The sequence below is a fragment of the Helicoverpa armigera genome, chromosome 24 (genome assembly GCF_030705265.1).
Source record: "Helicoverpa armigera isolate CAAS_96S chromosome 24, ASM3070526v1, whole genome shotgun sequence".
Classification (NCBI taxonomy): domain Eukaryota; kingdom Metazoa; phylum Arthropoda; class Insecta; order Lepidoptera; family Noctuidae; genus Helicoverpa; species Helicoverpa armigera.
This window is the reverse complement of record NC_087143.1, coordinates 8252179-8255479: the sequence shown is the minus strand read 5'-3', so window position 1 is coordinate 8255479 and position 3301 is coordinate 8252179.

Sequence of the window (3301 nt, the reverse complement as noted above, 5' to 3'; positions counted from 1 at the left end):
ATATTTCACAGAAAAACAACACTTTTTCCTTTGAAATTGTAATCAGTTTAACATCTAACGTTGTACAGAAATGGCGCCAAACGATGTGTTAAATGCCGCCATATTGTCACAATAGAGGTTTTAATTTTTTTTCCGATGACAAAGGTATCTCGCATTCAGCTTTGTCGGTGACGCATTAGAGACTGCATACTGCAGACTAAAAAGTCGGCCGATATCATCTGCCGAGCCTTTTTCCCAACTATGTTGGGGTCGGCTTCCAGTCTAACTGGATGCAGCTGAGTACCAGTGTTTGACAAGGAGCGACTGCATATCTGACTGGGTTGAGGAGCAACCCAGTTACCCGGGAAACCCAATACCCCTTGGTAAGACTGGTGTCAAACTTACTGGCTTCTGACTACCCGTAACGACTGCCAAGGATGTTCAATGACAGTTGGCCGACAGTTGACCCGATAGTTGGCAAACATTTAGAAAATCTTGATTCCAATGAAAGTTTTCAGTCAGCCTGATACCTTCTAAATACCTGAGCTTTGTACCTAATGTGTGTACCTACTATCATTCATCTTCATACTGATTTATGAGCCCAAACGAACTATCGGCCGACTAAAAGTTTGTCGTGTGCGAGTATTCTTATTGTGTCATCTACATTATGTACTTTTTTTGTAAAACTTTTTTCTGAAATCGATGTAATTTGTAGTTTTTTTGACAAAAGTCTTTGTGAGTTGCGCTTTTAGAGAGTATGGGGGTGATATGTGTTAATTTCGGTTGAGGGAATATTAAAGATCTTCGAGCTTAATAGCTTTAGTAAGATGTCACCTTAAGGGTATAAAGTTTCTTTTATGTTTTATCCTATAGAATTTGTGCTTTTAGTTTTCATCTACTTCTTTTACTAGTCCGTATTTTTGCTATAAAAAGTAACATTATATGTAAAGATAGGTAATTGTTTTTTTATTTGTCTATGTAAAAATAATATAAATATCTTACTCGGATGAATTTGTTTTGCTAAACTTACTATGATTAAAATAAATAAGGAACAATAATTTTAAAAAATTCAACGACGTGTTTTTGACCACTTTGTCCACTAAGACAAAAATAATCCCTAATTTATCAATCTTCGTCACCGTTCGTCAATCTCCGTCACATTTCGGCTCCACGGCATTAAGTTGGTAGTCGGCCCGCGTCGCGCATTAGGCCCGCTACAAAGGTGCGGATTTTACGCTCACCGCTGATGCGATTAGCCACAAATCTGACGCCGCCCTTAGGGCAAAAACATTGTTTATTGTTGAACATTTGTTGGTCATTTTGTTGTTGCTGTTGTACGTCTTTTTGGTGAGTTTTCTGACGATTTTAAATAGGTTTTTGTTGATGGTGAATAAGATGACCATTTTTTGTTTTGTAAACAAAGGTATAGTTCCTTGCGCAATGTGGGCTTTATTTAAGATTTTTTTGTACAAGACATTGTCATTGTGATCTACATAATCCGTTTTTATGTACATTACCATGACATTATAACCTGAACTCAACGTAACGTTGTTTTCCTAATTTTGAAAATATAATTCAGTAGGTGCACCTTGTTTTGAAGAACCTTGTCATAACGATTTACATAATATAATAAATTGTATACTAAATCCAGAGCAGACTGAAACAAAATGTGCAATGGCTCAGAATATGGCTTGATAGCATATAATCTAATAATTTTCACGAGGAAAATTCGCCATATTTCTTGCACATTGAACAAAACTATTTTCAGACCTCAAACCACGCACTATCCTCAACTTTTGTCACCATGTCACTAACAAACGCTACAACAGACAACGAAAAACGTCTTTTTTTCATCCAAAAAAATACAGTAAAAATCCTACATTATTTCTATTCAGTTTTTCATACAAAACTGTGTCGTGTTGCTTGACAGCGATGTCGTAGAGTGGCATCATGTCATGTGAGATCAACTGATGCTGTGCGACGGAGCACTAGTGCGTAAGCTCTAGTACGGTAGCTGATTTTGTACGCACTGGCGGAATAAACGCGGCGGTATTTTGATGAATATGACTCTGATTGTGTAAGAAATATAACTTAAAATAGTGATTTTTGTGGAAATGGTAACCCACTTCTACTTTTGAACATCGTGTATCTCAGATTAGGTACTTTAATATTGCGTTTTTTTTAACTTCTGGTTGTAGTTGACTCTTTTCCGTTAATATTTCCATTATTTAGGATATCAATCCTTCTTTTATTGCCTAATTTTATGATTTATCTAACCTGTCATTTCACATAGGCCTCATATCTCTACATTGCAATACAAATATTATAATATTATGGTACACTGAAGGCTCCTGAAACGCTAAAAGGCTGGATGAAACGCCGGGAAAATTCTATACAAAATATTATCCCAAATTCCCTACACGTAACCATAACAACAGCATCTTTTCAACCTAGTGCGTCACCAAAGAGGATTACTCGCCCGCCATTGTGACTGCAAGTGATAATCGCCTTTGCTCCAACGTTTTTTTTTATTGTTAATTCGTGTGTGGAATGCCTATGCGTTTGAAATCGACGGCGCGGAAAATCATAATGGGTGAGCTACCGTTGCGTTGGCAACTATGTATTTTTTTTTAAGTTGTTTTTTGTAGCTGAATGTTTTATAATAGGAATATAGTGTTGTGGAAAGTTGTCAAATGAGCAATGGGGATTGTTTGTGGTACACTCTCAATAGGCTGTATCATAAAGTAAATAACCACTAGAGAGCGCACTCGCCAATTTCTTCTAAGAACACGACTCACCGCTGCGGGCCGGGGGGACGCGGCATAATCCGCGGCTACTATTAGTCAGTTCAAGGTCGAGTTGCATGAATACGCTCAGCAAGGGATTAATCTCTTTCAATTAAAAAATATATTTCATTGTAGTAATAAATACCCAATAAAATGTATTTCATTGTAGTAATAAATACCCAATAAAAATTGTATAAGAATATTTAATAAAAGAAAGGGACTTTCCCAAAAGACATCAACGAGCGTGAGCGCGGTTCATCAACCACCAATTTAAATGGGTCTATTTATATATACCAACTGTGGTATTTCGTAATATAATTAAATCAAAGCCAAATTTTGGTATTGATACTTGCCAATGCCATCCTTTTTGTAACTAGATGTCCTGGATTGTTTCCCGTACCATTTCATCGCGCATGTAGGCATCATTTTTTTTTTAAATAAAATCCTCAATAATTTAGCGTGTTCGCAGGTCATAGACTTGGTCGCTACTAAAGGATCGTACTGATCGTAGCCTCATAGTACGCGCAAAATCACTA